A 14,397-nucleotide genomic window follows, 5' to 3' on the forward strand; every position below is an offset into this window, starting at 1 on the left:
TCGAATCTTTTCCTTTCCTGCGCTGGACTTCCCTTCGTTCACTTTTAGCTTGCAGCCAGCGGCTTCCCAGCAACGCTCTGCTTCTCTGTGGTGGAGTCAATGCCAGTGGATACAGCCAGAGCAAATCACTATTCAATGATGAGTAATTCATAAGCTAAATACTAGTTTAATTTGCTTTATGTAGAAAATTATTATTATGCTTTGTAACCCCCTTGCACACTTACTGGCAGTCAAAAATAAATTCCTGGGGTTTCTATTATTTTAATAAATGCTTGCAGCCCCTCCGTGAATACCATTCCAGGTGCGGCACACGTCATGTACTGCGACACTTAAGCAGCGTGATGTCCTCAGTGAAGAGAGCAGAGCTGACCTGTTCGTCTCTACAGGTACCTTCATGGAAGAGGTTTCTGGTAGCTGACAAATCTTGAATAAAACAGCATGGAGAGAGTGGCCTGAAGACATCAGCACTGAGGACACACCTAGGATATGGCTGAGCAAGTGATGTTGGACTGACAGTCACTCACAAGATGAAAATTGAGAGCAGTGCTCTGCAACTCAGTGCTGTCACATGGAAGGTATGGGTGGATGTTTCTTCAGCCTTTGTGAAGCCAGAGATGGGATGAAGCACCCCTAGAAATAACCTTTTGGTTTTAAAACTTTGTGGCTCTACCAAGGGCTAAACATTAATGAACCTAAAGCTTCTGAAGCACAATCATTTGGGCCATCCTCCTGAAAGACCTGTAGGCACACAGCCGTTAAATGTGAGAGTGCTGCTGGGAACATCTGGCAACCACCCAAGACATTTGTCAATCTTAAGGCCATCAAACCTTGTTGGCACAAACCTGGCAACTCTCTTGGCCACAGCTCTCAGCCAAGAGAAAGGAAAAGGAAAGCCAAGGCAGGAAAGAGACCTTCTCAGCTTCAGCTCCTGGCCTGCTCTCAGACTGCTCAGCTGCCAGTGCCATTGAACTGGGAATGTGCTAGGCAGGGTCTCCTGAGCTCTGCTGTTCTTCATGCAGACCCGTTCCCTACAGGCAACATGGTCTTCTCACATAATTTTTCCTGTAATGGGTATTGGGATGCCAGGTGTATGGCTTAAATAACCAAAACCTCTGAGCTTTATGGGCCGTGGGGTCTCCCAGGAGAGCCAGCCAAGCTTCTCTGGGGTGGAGGAAATGAACCTCCGACTGGAGAACTGGGGACCTATGTGTCTCCCAGTTGCCTAGCCCCCACTGAAAGAGAGAACTCAGTCTTCCAGGGATGGGTCAGGAAGCCAGATGAATGATAAATTCTAGCTCTTTTTTCCTCTTCACAAATCTGCCCACTGAGGCATCATGTAGACTCCCTGGTATGATGGCCCATGTGTCCTTGGCCAGCAAACCCAGTTCACCAGCATAAGTTTGGCAGCAGCCCAGTCCTGCCAGGAACGCATGCAACTCAGGTCACTTGTTGAATGAACCAATCTGCATCAAACAACACATTTCAGTCTATAGCACAGCTCGCTGTGAGCAGAATGGGTGGCCTGGCCCTATGTGCTCACTTCTGAGTCAAGGTCTTCCTTGCAGGCCATTGGAAAAGATGCAGCCCAGGACCTTGGGTATGGGCAGATGCTGCCCATGGAGCCAGGATCAGTGGTCCTGAATGAATCATAGAATTGTAGAATCAAAAACTATAGAATCAGGGAACAGTTTGGGTTGGAAGGGACCTTAAAGCTCATCCACTTCCAACACCCTGCCATGGGGAGGGACACCTCCCACTGGATCAGGGGCTCAAAGCCCCATCCAACCTGGCCTGGAACACCTCCGGGATGGGGCAGCCACCACTGCTCTGGGCAACCTGGGCCAGGGTCTCCCCACCCTCACAGACATGTCTTCCTAAAATCTCATCTCAATTTCCCCTCTCGCAGCTGAAGAGTATTCCCCTTTGTTCTATCCCTGCCTTCCCTGATCCAGACCCCCTCCTCAGCTCTCCTGGAGCCCCTTTCAGTCCTGGAAGCTGCTCTAGGGTCTCCCTGGAGCCTTCTCTTCTCCAGGTTGAACAACCCCAACTCTCACAGCTTGTCCTTGCACAGGAGGTGCCGCAGCCCTGGGATCATCTCCACGGCCTCCTCTGGACCTGCTCTATCATCATTACTGGGTGAAGGCGGATGTACCGAGGCAGCACTCGGTTTCTCAGGAGAGCAGTTGCTGAGGAAGAGTTGGCTGAGGAAGGCCATGCAGTGACAGCCATGCTCCTGCTGGACCCCCGTAGTGCAGAGCTGGGTTGGGGTCCCTTGTTTGTCAGAGCAAAACTGGCTTTTTGGCCTTTTTTATTGCAGTTGTGCACCCTGAGGTAATTCTGCCCTGACACATCTTTGACACGAAATGGGAATCAGTGATTCAAAAATATGTAAACCATCTGTTGAGCAGTGGAACTGCAGAGACCTCTTGGCTCATTCACATCTGTGATCTCTGAAAGACCTGCTCATTTAGGCAAAGCAGAGTTAGCTACAATTGTTCTTATGACATTGCTATTTGGAGGGAAATAACTCCTTGCTTCCTGTGCGCGTCCAGCATGTGGGATTTGATCTCCAGTAAATGTTACTGGTAATTACTTACAGCAGAGGAATGCAGCCCTGCAGCCCCTCTGTCTGCAGCCCACATTCGGGGGGGGCTCAGCACCTTTCCAGCCTACAAGGTTTACGGGTTGTGCCTGGTCCAAGGCTGGAGGAGGAGCGTTTTCCCAGCCCTCTTACTATATACCAGCATCTAACCAAGAAGCTTGGCTACAAAATGCTGCTCTTTCCACTCTGGGAAAGCTGATTCCTCCTAATGTCCACACAGAAACACTCGAATAAATTGCTTTGAAGTGAGGTACAAAGCTGGTTTTACCATTTGCTTTAGTCGGAGCAAGCCATGTGCAAGCCCAGCATTTCTGACCTCAGCCACCAGTGCCCAAGGTGAATTTGGAGGGGAAAAGAGAGGAGCCCTGCAAGGTGCTCAGCCTGGGCTAGGGGGTAAGAGGAAATGGAGACAACCCGGAGCTTTGGTGCTCAGAAACATCAGAGCTGGGAAAGACATGAGGCTTGAGCGTGCTGTTCTTCAAGCCTTGCTAACCCACAGGCTTCCCTGCCCTCACCTCCCCTCCCAACCGCCCTCCTGACCTGAAGCAGCTGGATTTGGCTCACCTGAGGTGCCTGTGTCCAGTCTCATTTAATCTTTTCCTTTTTTTCTGCCTTTTAAATCTTTTTCTCCAATTGCAACGTTTCTAAAGGCTGATTTCCCAGGAGCTGCACTGGAGGACTCTGGAGCCGAGGCTCTGCAATGGTTTAAGCACTGATGTGGCCATTCCCTTCAACGCGTGGCACCACAGCCGCACTCACAGCTCGCCCAAGTTTGTGCACAACGTCTGCATGTTGGTGTGCAGATCTGCTCACAGGGCCGAGGCCATGACTTCCCATGGCATGAGAGGCACTATCTTCCCTCTTGGAGGTAAATTCCTGCTGACAATGCAATCTCCTACTGGGGCTGGACCTACGTGTTCTGTCCTCTGCTCCTGCACCATCCAAATGGCAGATAGCCAGAGCTGGGGCTGTGAAGAGAACACGTGAACGTAAGAGGGACGGAGTGTCTGAGAGGAGGGGTGGAAGCTTTCCCTGTTGAGTTGCTCAAGTCACCTGGGGCATCATTTGAGGGTTTCTTATTTTCCTCTTCTCCAAAAACACTCCACAGATCCAATGCTCAAATGTACATGGTGCAGCACAAAAACCCAAAGCTGTGCCTGTAACTCTTTTTATTTAAGAAATCAAGAAAATCAGCTAAGCTCACCTTCACGGCAGCTCCTGAGCTGACATGCAGCCACATGCGATGCAGCCAGCGTTCAGAGCAATGCCCCAGGTCAGTTCTGAAGAGCTGGGGAGAGTCTCCACTGGTTTCACTTTCACATCTCCTGCAACAACAAAAGGGTTCTTTGTGCACCAACTGGACCTCTGGGAAGAGGTAGTTAACGGCTAAAAAATTCTTCGGAGACAGGGCTGGCACAGCACCTTGATGTGAACTCACTGTTCACTCTTGCATGGCAACATTTTCTGACCAAGGGTAGGAAAACATCTCTATTTGAACACGTGTCCCCTGGCACTGAGTGAAGCAGTCGAGTGGAGCCGTGTCTCACTGCGACAGCTCAGAGCATGTTCTATACTCCTCTCTCTGTCTCTCCCCTCCCACTCTTGGTTCCCAAGCTGTAGGGTCAGTCTCAGGTTTTTTGTATTGGGCCTCAGGTATTATTCACACGTTGGTGTTTCACATCCTCCCTTGTTGGGGGTTCCTCTCTGTTTCTCCTAGTCTTGCTCACAGGGAAGCAGGAAGTCTCTCCTAAGATCATCCTGTCCCTTTCCCTGCCACCCCGGCTTGCTCCCTTTCAGAGGCCAGGACTGATTCAGTAAACGTGACCCCTCCATTGAGACCAGTCTGGCACCAATTCCCAGCAAGATTTACCTTCCTGAGGACCTGCACCAGGCTTTCCCATGGAGCCAGGAGCAGGGGCCGGCAGTGCCAGCCCTCTGGCTCCCACCAGCCTGCCCATATCGCCCCAACCCCAGGGCTCAGGATGGCTCCAAGGGGGGCTGCGGAAAGGACCTGGTGCTCAGCGTGCTCTCCACGGTCCCATCCTGCCAACAGTGGCTGAAGAGACCCTCTAACACTGCTCTCAGTCCCGTGGTCCTGGGGAAAAGCCAAGACTCCCCAGGCAGTGGGACAGCACACCCAGCACCCAAGGCTTTGCAGAGCAAAAGAAATCAAGGAGACTCCAGGAAAGCTGAGAAGCAGCAGCCCCCCTAGCCTGGAGGCAGGTACTCCCAGACAACAACAGGTCGCAGCCCCAGAATAACCCTCCAGCTTAGCTGCCAAAACTGGTGGAGGTGCATCAGGGCACAACAGGGCCCAGCACCCAGCATCGTGTCAAGGACAAGACACAGGGAAGCAGAGACATGGCACTGTCAAAAGAGACACTAATTAATGCTAATTGCAAGTAATCAGCCAAACCTGAGAGCATGAAGGGACCCAGTCCCAGCAAAGGCAACAGCTCAAGCTGGAGTGGGGAGGGTGTTTGCTTGGCCCATGGTGGTGGGCAAACCCCCACAGCCTCCCCACACCATCACCCACTCCTCCCATATCCCATCCAGGCAGAAGCGCCTTCGTGCAGCAGCGCACATGGGGCTCCTCACAAGCTCATGTCCCTTGGAGAAGGGTTCATCTTGAGAAATCCTGCTGCAAAGCCTAGGATGGGCTGCTGATCCTCCCCCAGTGTCTGGCTGCTTCACAGGCAGGAGAATCACTGGGTAAGATGCTGGGAGATGCCACATCCCAAAGCAAGCTTTGCTCCTATCCTCCCAGCACCCATCCAGGTGAGATGCTCAGTGTACCTGGGTGCTCCTCCAAGGCCCTGGGGCTCCTCTTCTCCCAGTTTCTCCAGATGTTTGAAGGAGTCAAATAATAGCTTTTTCAATGCAGCATTTGCTTTCTGTCGTCTACAGTCATCTTTGTCTCTTTAGAGACCACGCTCCCTTCACTTCTCCATCACCTACTCAGGTAGCACTTCCAGCTTTTGCTGCTTTGGCCCCAAGGTCCTCACAAAGCTCTTTGTGCTCAGAGATCTGCTCTGCATGGCACCAAGACCTGCAGCTGCAGTGTGACCCTGGCCAAATCATCACAGTGCCTCCCTGAGACAAATGTGAGTGATGAACAGGGTGTTCTGGCTTACTCCCAGAACGAGCATGGAAGTTTTTCTCTTTCATCCTTGTAAAGTGATTCTCCATCCACAGCACATATCTGTTCTCTCATCTGCAGACTTGACTTGGCACTCGGATCCTCATGGGTACAGAGAAGGTCTCAGAACTGGGTCTGAAATCCTATCCAATTCCTTCCTTACCCACTCCCTGCAATTTCTCCTAGAAGACAGACAATATTTCGATCCCTACCCAGCTCTGGAATAAAACGCAGGGCACGGATGTCCCCAGGTGAACATCACAGCGGGTGCTGAGCCATCATCCCTGCCAGGGCTGGGACACCTGTCTCTTCGGCACTCATGGCGAGCAGCAGGCAGGACGTACTCCTAGCGAGCTGGATGGAGGTGTAAAACCTCTCCTTTCCTCTGTGCCCAGCCCTGCGGGTACCACACAGGTTGCAGTCTGGTGATGCACCATTCACCTCACCGGACCAGGCAGGGTGGAGACCCACTGGCAGACCTCTTGAAAAATCCTGGAAGAGAAGTTCAGTCCTCTGCAGCTTGCTAGTAAATTCCTATTCATGCGTGATTTTTCAAGTGCCTTTTGAGTGCTTTCCTTTGCTCTCCATGCCAGCAATGACTCAGGCTTGGATGTGCATTGTCAGGCAATCCAGGGCTGGCCTCTTGCTAGGAAACACCATTTGCTCAGCAAGAGAAATATTTAAGTGCCCTCTGGTGGTAATTCCTTATGTCATAGCTGGGATTTCCCCCTCTCCTGGCTGCTCAGCATCCCTTGGGATCTTTGCTGGGATAACTATGCTCCAGTACCAGGACGGTTCCCGCTCCACTGCCTGCCTTGCGCTCACGGGGGCTTCACATCCCACCTCGGTGCTGGGTTCTGCAGCACCGTCAGCAGCGCATCCCTGATTTCCCCCCGCTGCGGGCCAGGGCCAGGGCAGCCCCAGGAGCGGAGCGCTTGGCCTAGTTTGCTGCCCACGTGTGAACATCCTCCGCAGCGCCATCCAACAGCCTTGGCTGAGGATGTTCAGAACGTGTATCTCACAGCCCTTTCCTTTCCCCGCTAGTATTTGTATTTCTGACAATTTTAGTAGAAAGTGAGATGTGTGAGGTACCAGGGTAAGGAAGTTCCTCTGCGCTGCATGAAAAGCGGTGGCTGGGCAGGAGAACAAAATCTAAAATTGCTCCCCAGTATGGACAGACAGCAATGAATGCTCAGCCGCAGTACAAGCCCTCAGAGACACCTCAGGAAACCAGGTTTTATAACTCTGCTTTTCCCAAATTCTTTTTGCAACTCACTCTTCTATTTAATTTCTATGAAATATCTTACAGAGCCATTAATTCTTATTTAGAAAAAAGCATTAGGGATGCCTGTGCACCAGCTTCAGCTGCTGTGGGGATTTAATAGAGAGCACGTGCTGTGCCCCCAGCGGGGTCAAAATGCAGTGGGGCAATTTACTTAATCATAGAATGTGTGTTTTTAACCACAGGGCTGTTCTGTCCAACTCTTCCAGCTCCATGGGGGCAAAAATGGGGAACTGCAAAGTAAAAGTGAGATTAAGAGACAATATCCCCCCCAGTCTGGGATCCCACAGACCCCAGGCAGGTATCAGATACCAATCGAGGCAATGCAGCATCCCAGGGGCTCCCTCCAGCTTAGGGGCTGATTAGAGGGGGAAGCAGCCACCCTCCAGCCTCTCCACTCACCAGACCGCACAGGCTACACCTGTGTGTTTACACTGCGTGGTCCAAAACCTGCAGCCTCACATTTAAACTGTGTGGTCCAGACCCTACACCTTCACATTAAAACCTTGTGATTCAAACGCTGCTGGCACTGCATGGTCCAGACCCTTGTGCCATGCCCCCTCTCTCACATAGTGTCCGTGGGGACGAGGTCTCCCCACCTCTGGCTCAGCCCTTTGGTGGCAGAGGCCACCAGACCTATTGCTCAGGAAGGCACAGAGCTGTCATCTACAAGTAGGACGTCACCATTGGTTGCTCTGTGTTGGTTTAAGAGCCAAGAAGTGACTCTTCATGTCTGGTCAAAACACTTCTTTGCCAAGAGCTTTCATTCAGAGAGGACTTGGCTGGCTGCAAACTTTGTGACTTAGGGGAAGGCTGACAGTGCTTCATTTCTGTGTACACTGTTCCTGGCACTTGGATGAGATATTCACATGACCTGTGTGTGCGCGCGCTTGTGTGTGTTAAATACCAGCCCCAAGACTGTGAAATAAAGTTGCTGAAGCTGACCTCTGTCATTTGTATTTCATCCAGCTCAATAAACACACTGTGTCTCACAAGAGCAGTTCAGCACACACACAGCAGTTCTGAAAATTCAAAGTAGCAGTGTAACTGTTTAAATATAGACTAAAGCAGATGTTGAAGTACTTATCATTTCTCCTGGCCCGTACAATAAATCAGCTTATCCCGCGAACTGTCACGCACCCAACTTGCTCTTCCCTGGGTGAGCTCAGCCTGGGAATTCATCTTCCACGTGCCAGCCAGGCGATGAAGAAAGGTCACACCACACCCTTTGGTATTCCTGTGGTGAGTGCTCAGAGTTCAGCATAAGAAACACACATGAGTGTCCTGGCTAAGTATCAAAACCAGCCCAGTGAGCAGCTCTGCGCCTGTCCCGCCTCCAGTGCAGTCAGCACAGGTTGTGTGACCACCACCTCTGGATGGACAGCCGGCAGTGTGGGCTGCCCCAGCTTTGTCCTACCTGCCCCAAAGCTCGCCGGGGCATTTCTGCACCAAGTCACGGAATCACACAACTACAAACTAGTTGAGGCTGGGGGGACCTCTGGAGGTCATCTAGTCCAACCCCTCTGCTCATCAGGGCCACCCAGAGCCAGTTGCCCATGTCCATGTCCAGGCGGCTATTGAATACCACCAAGGATGGTGACTCCAACAACCTCCCTGGGCGACCTGTGCCAGTGTTTCGTTACCCTTACAGTGAAACAGTGTTTCCTGATGTTCAGGTGGACCCTCCTGCAGTTCAGTTTGTGCCTGTCATCTCTGGTCCTGTTTCTGGGCACCACTGAGAAGAGCCTGGCTCTGTTCTCTTTTCACCCTCCTTTCAGGTGTTTGCATACACTGATAAGGTGCCTCCGAGCCTTCCCCTCTCCAGGATGAACAGTCCCAGCCTTTCCTCATGAGAGACACTCCACTCCCTTCACCATCTTCACTGGGCTGTCTCCACTATGTCCATGTTTCTCTTGTACTGGGAAGCCCAGCACTGAACACAGTCCTCCAATGATCATGTTGATGATTCTCTTGATCTTCATGTGCCTGGAAATGGTTTCCAGGATTAGCTGCTCCAATTCCAGGGAAAGAAGGCAAGACTGACCAACCTATAGTTCCCTGGATCCTCTTTCTTAAGGACAGGAGTGACAATTGTTTTCCTGCAGGCTTTGGGTACTTCTCCTGTGATGGATCAAAGATTATTGACAGTAGCCCTACAATGACATCTGTCTCTCTCAGCACTCATGATGCTCCCATCAGGACCCATGGACTTATGTATGTCCTGTTTTCTCAGGCGTCCCCTGACCTGATTGATTCTCTTCCTCCAAGTCTACCTTGCTCCAGACTTTCTCCTGGGCTCTGGCTCCTGGGATTTCTGAAGCCCTGAGGCAAAGAAGGCATTCAGTAATTCACTGATTCCGCCTTTTCTGTGTCATAGAATCATGGAATGGTTTGGGTTGGAAGGGACCTTAAAGATCATCTGGTTCCAAACCCCCTGCAGGGACACCTCCCGCTGGATCAGGTCGCTCTGAGCCCCACCCAACTTGTCCTTGAACACCTTCAGGGATGGGGCAGCCACAACTTCCCTGGGCAACCTGTTCCAGTGCCTCCCCACCCTCATTGTGAAGAAATTCCTCCTTATGTCTAGTCTGAATCTTCCCGTCTCCGATTTAAAGCCATTCCCACCCCTCCCCCCACCCCCCATCCCATCCGGTCACTCCAAGCCTTTGTAAAAAGTCCCTCACCAGCTTTCTTGTAGCCCCTTCAGGTACTGCAAGGTGGCTCTAAGATCTCCTTGGAGCCTTCTCTTCTCCAGGCTGAACAATCTCAACTCTCCCAGCATGCCCTCATACAGTAGGTGCTCCAGCCCTGAGATCATCTTTGTGGCCTCCTCTGGACCTGCTCTAGGGTTTCCTCTGCTCAGCCCAGCATGTTCCTCCCAAAGCACGTGTGCTGTCACTGTAAAAATTGATGCTGTTTTTCCTTCCTCCTTTAATCATTACACTGATTTCTATCAGCTACCACTTCTTCCATTTCTATGTAATTTTGACATGGGCAATGTCCCATAAACCAGTAAAAAACATCATTGCAATTCATGAGAAATGCAATGGCCCTGAAGAAGCCTGTAAAGGCACTGTTACTTTCTTCCCTAATTGCAATTGCAGTGACTCATCCCTGGTGCCACACTGCGCTGCACATCCATTGTGGGGGTTTTTACCCAACCTTGAGCAGTCACAATTCACTGCTCAAGTTTTCAGGCCACCAAAACCATTAGGAAAACCAATGTAAAATACAAACTTGTGGATACTGTTGGCTGCCTGAGGAGCTCACCGCGTGGGATAACAGCAGTAGGGGGGTATGCGCTGCTTTCCAAAGCTGCTTGTGTCCAGTGTGGCTGAGCTAGTGCAAGGTGCCATATGAACGTGTGCTTCTCTGAATGACAGCTGACTCTTTCCCGTCCCCTTTCCTCTCCCCACCTCTATCCCAGCATCATTCCTTCCTTTCCTACCCCTCTCTTTCCCCTTACCACCTCTATCCCACCTCCTTTCCCTTTCCTCCCCACCTTTATCCCACTCCCCATCCTTATCTCATCTTCACCCCACCCACACCACACTCCAGTTCCCATCCCCATCTCGTTCACATCCCACCCCACTCCTTTCACAGCCCCATTCCATACCCATACCATACTCATACCCATACCCATGCCCATTCCCATGCCTATACCCATGCCCATTCCCACACCCATACCCACACCCATACCCATTCCCATGCCCATACCCATACCCATACCCATGCCCATACCCTTACCCATTCCCATGCCCATGCCCATTCCCATTCCCATACCCATACCCATACCCATGCCCATTCCCATTCCCATACCCATACCAATACCCATGCCCATTCTCATTCCCATTCCCATACCCATACCCATGTCCATTCCCATAGCCATACCCATACCCATACCCATACTTATACCCATACCCACGCCCATTCTATTCCTATCTCTTCCCCTCCCCACCCTATCCCTATCTTCTGCTTTGGATGGTGTTCCCAAAGGCGTCCCCAGCCCCAACCACACACCCCTGCAGGGAGGTGTTCACTGTTCAAGAGTCTTGCTGGCCTTTTTGTCCAGGGATGCACAATCCTGGTTTTGCTAGAGCCATTCCCCAGGTCCTCTCCAGCTCTCCCATTGAGAGATGCTGACCTCGGCCATGAGACTGGCAGCACAGCACCAGGACGTGCCCTGCTAGCCCAGATGTCCAAAATTAAACCCAGAGCACCAAAGACTTTGTCAACTTAGCACAATATCCAGGGGAAAGTTGACCTTATGTGTCCACCCCATGCTGAGAGAGCTGCTGCCTGCCACTGCGGCAGGCTCTGCCGCCGGGTGCTGGCACCTGGCTGAGCACAGCTGAACCAACACTGCTGAGCAAGGCCGAACTCTACTGCAGAGAATCTAACTCCACCGAGATTTCCAGGCCACGCTGTAGGGGCTCAGCAGGGCTGGGACAGCTGGCAGAGCAGCCCAGCCTCCCCCTGCTCTGCCGCAGCACCCGCTGTGACTGCTGGCCAAAGCACAGTGTCACCAGGCACCCACATGCTGTGGCTGCAGTGCTTTCATTGGGTTCAGCATCATTTGGGATGGAGTTCAGTGATCCTATTTTAGCTGCACACCATCCGGCTTTGTCTCAAGCCAGGAAGGAAGAGATTTGAGCCTGTGCAAACCAAGCTGGCAAACTCTCCTGGTGTTTCTGGGGCAGCACGAGTCAGAGAAAAGGGCTTTCCTCAGCTGGCCTGGGCAGCATGGCCAAAAGCTGGAATTACATGAGCAGGCTCAGCGGCTGTCCCTTTCCAGTGGTGCAAGGGCAACCACAGCTGGCTTTGCTCCCAGAGATGGGAGCAGAGTCCTCGCTGATACCCACCCGCGAGAAGCGAAAGCACAAAAACAGACCTTCTAGCTGTCCCACGCAGTCCCTGTTTATGCCCTGGGAAATTGCACTGCGGGGAGCTGAGACTGAGGGTTTGGAACAGGGCAGAAGAAGGGGGAACCCAGCTTGTGGCTTTGCCTCACTGAAGCCTCCAAAATACCTGTGAGCAGAGCAGTAGTCCGGACCAGAATAGCAGCCTGGGGCAAGTGACCCAGGCACCCTCTGAATATATGTAACTGTGTCATTAGAGGGTGCCAGTGGACTGCACTACGGAATGAGACTGGACCCCACCACCACTCCTGGCCTGGCTGGAGTTTCTCCAGCTGGCAGGGGGCCCTGGGGCTCTGGGATGCTGTGAGGGCTCCAGATCTAAAGTCTTTCTCCAGAAGTTCAAAAGCCAGAGCCAGTTGTGGAGCCAGAGGGCTCAAAAAGCAGATCATAGAATCATAGAAGCATGGAGTGGTTTGAGCTGGAAGGAACCTTAAAGCCCAACCAGTTCCACCCTCTGCCATGGGCAGGGACACCTCCCACTCGATCAGGTTGCTCAAAGCCCCAACCAACCTGGCCTTGAACCCCTCCAGGGATGGGGCAGCCACCACTGCTCTGAGCAACCTGGGCCAGGGCCTCCCCACCCTCACAGCAAAACATTTCTCCCTAAGATCTCATCTCAAATCTCCCCTCTTTCAGCTCAAAACTGTCCCCTTTCATCCTGTACCTGCACTCCCTGAACAAGAGCCCCTCCCCAGCTTTCCTGGAGCCCCTTTCAGTCCTGGAAGATGCTCTAAGATCTCCCCGGAACCTTGTCTTCTCCAAGTGCTCCAGCCCTCAGATCATCTCCGTTGCCTCCTCTGGACTCACTCCAACAGCTCCATGTCCTTCCTGTGCTGAGGACTCCAGAATTGGATGCAGGGCTCCAGGTGGGGTCTCACCAGAGTGGAGCAGAGGGGCAGAATCCCCTCCCTTGTCTTGCTGGTCCCACTGCTGTGGATGCGGCCCAGGACACTGACAGTTTTCTGAGCTGCAAGAGCATATTGCAAAAGTCCTAGAAGTCTTGAAGAACAACCCAATACGACAAAGGTATTGTACCAGTGGCAGCTACAAAGCTGTACACAGCACTGGGCTATGCCAGTGGCTCCAACAGAGGTTGCCCACCCTCATCCATGCTAGGACACCTGCACGAGTGTGGGCATTAGCAAACCCAACAGGGCAGGGGGCTCGTAACAGGCACAGAGTGACTAAACCCAGATGTACCCAGCCCTGCAACCCTCTCCAAGCTTCTCCATGGCCATGCAGGCCTGGTGAGCCTGATAAACCCCAACCAAAAGGGTTAACCAAAGCTGTGCTTGGGTTTGGGTTTCCAGTACATCATCAACAGGCCGGGACCAGGGCAGGGCCAACAGCTCTCACATATCACACAACAGAGAAGCCATGGTTTGCTTTCATTGTGAGGATGGTTTAGCGTCAGGACTCCATAGGGAGATGTCTCCAGAGCTTCCAGCAAACCCAAACCTGCATTAATCCCCCTGGAACAACAGCCTGTGGACTCCAAAACCTACTTTGACAAGCTGCTTGCTGAGCAAGGCAGTGAGCAGCACTATAGCCAGGGTTGGGGACCCTGGGGCCACATCAGCCTGGCTGTGCCAGTCCATGGGTACCTGTGACCATGACCCAAACACCTGGAAAGGCTCCTGCCACCAGAGAAGGAAATTTTAGCCCTGTCTCCACTAACAAAACTACAGTAGGCACCTTGGAGAGACTTGGGTAAAACCTAATCCCCTTGATGCTGGAAAGAGTCCTTTGGCATGAAGAGGTCTTTGCTGCTACTGTTGGCTTCAGCTGATGGACCCTCTCTCTCTCTGCACAGGTTCAAGGACTCCAGAGTCATCCCATTAATCCGGGTGAGACAAGGGGCTATACAACAAAGGACAGGCCCTGGGAGGGTTAAAGCATCCCAGTAGAGAGAAATGCACATGTAAGAACAGAGAGAAGTGCTGCACGAGCTGGACTTTCCACAGGATACCTTCCAGACTTGTGTCAGAGGTGGAGGCTGGGTGCCCTAAAGAGCCCAGGAACCAAGATGTGCCATCCAGAGGGAGTCATGAGCAGGGAAAGGGATGCATGCAGTAGATGGAGGAAAGAAGTCCATTCCCAGCCTGCTGTTTTGGAGAGGCCAGACACTCAGGCCAGGCGACTGGGCTCAGTGGACTGTTTGCTGCTCTGGGAGCAGCACAACCTTCTGCACAGCCTCCCAGGGTCCAGCCAGCTTCTTCACACCTGAACAGGCTCAGCTGGCAGGGATGGAACCTTTTCTACAACTAGGATTTTCCCCAGGCTCAGCTGCTACTCACAACACTTCCCAGAGAGAATTCCAGCCTCAGGTCCCTCCCTCCATCATCTTTCTGTGCCAGCATCCTGAGCAGCAGGAGGTTTTCCCAGGCGGAGCTGCGTAGCAGCAAGGCTGTTCACACCAGAAAAGTGGAGTTCAAATGCAGAAGTTGACGTGTCG

The sequence above is a fragment of the Cuculus canorus genome, chromosome 14 (assembly GCF_017976375.1).
Source record: "Cuculus canorus isolate bCucCan1 chromosome 14, bCucCan1.pri, whole genome shotgun sequence".
Classification (NCBI taxonomy): domain Eukaryota; kingdom Metazoa; phylum Chordata; class Aves; order Cuculiformes; family Cuculidae; genus Cuculus; species Cuculus canorus.